Raw genomic sequence first — 1,197 nt, 5'->3', positions numbered from 1 at the left:
ACCACAGTCAGCCGCAGGCTAACACAGGCTAACCAGAAGCAGCCACAGACTAACACAGGCTAACCACAGTCAGCCGCAGGCTAACACAGGCTAACCAGAAGCAGCCACAGACTAACACAGGCTAACCACAGTCAGCCGCAGGCTAACACAGGCTAACCAGAAGCAGCCACAGACTAACACAGGCTAACCACAGTCAGCCGCAGGCTAACACAGGCTAACCAGAGACTGCCACAGGCTAACCAGAGACAGCCGCAGGCTAACACAGGCTAACCAGAAGCAGCCACAGACTAACACAGGCTAACCACAGTCAGCCGCAGGCTAACACAGGCTAACCAGAGACTGCTGCAGGCTAACACAGGCTAACCAGAGACAGCCGCAGGCTAACACAGGCTAACCAGAAGCAGCCGCAGGCTAACACAGGCTAACCAGAGACAGGCGTAGGCTAACACAGGATAACCAGAAGCAGCCACAGGCTAACACAGGCTAACCACAGTCAGCTGCAAGCTAACACAGGCTAACCACAGTCAGCGGCAAGCTAACACAGGCTAACCACAGTCAGCCGCAAGCTAACACAGGCTGACCAGAAACAGCCGCAGGCTAACACAGGCTAACCAGAAGCAGCCACAGGCTAACCAGAAACAGCCACAGGCTAACACACGCTAACCAGAAGCAGCCGCATGCTAACGTGCACGTTAGCACTCTGTTTACACGTTTCTGTTTGAGGGCGATTTAAATCTGTGTATCAGCTTTAAATAATCCTCACGCTATAATCCTTCAGTGACTGAAACAAACAGCCGAAAAGAGCTGAAGGAGCTGAAACTCAGCAGCTAAAGCCAAAAGATGCTGAACACTAGCTAAGGCTAGAAGAGACTGAACACTAGCTAAAGCTAAAAGAGGCTGAAAACTAGCTAAATGCTAAAAGACACTGAACACAAGCTAAATGCTAAAAGACACTGAACACTAGCTAAATGCTAAAAGACACTGAACACTAGCTAAAGCTAAAAGAGGCAGAACACCAACTAAATTCTAAAAGTAGCTGAACACAAGCTAAATGCTAGAAGAAGCTAGGCACATGAATGTGTTGTGTAGAAGCTAAAGGCTAGAAGAAATGTGTTGTGTAGAAGCTAAAGGCTAGAAGAAATGTGTTGTGTAGAAGCTAAAGGCTAGAAGAAATGTGTTGTGTAGAAGCTAAAGGCT

Source organism: Austrofundulus limnaeus, unplaced genomic scaffold (genome assembly GCF_001266775.1).
Source record: "Austrofundulus limnaeus strain Quisiro unplaced genomic scaffold, Austrofundulus_limnaeus-1.0 Scaffold2671, whole genome shotgun sequence".
Taxonomy (NCBI): domain Eukaryota; kingdom Metazoa; phylum Chordata; class Actinopteri; order Cyprinodontiformes; family Rivulidae; genus Austrofundulus; species Austrofundulus limnaeus.
The sequence above is the reverse complement of the archived record's forward strand: the minus strand, read 5'-3'. Positions refer to the sequence as shown.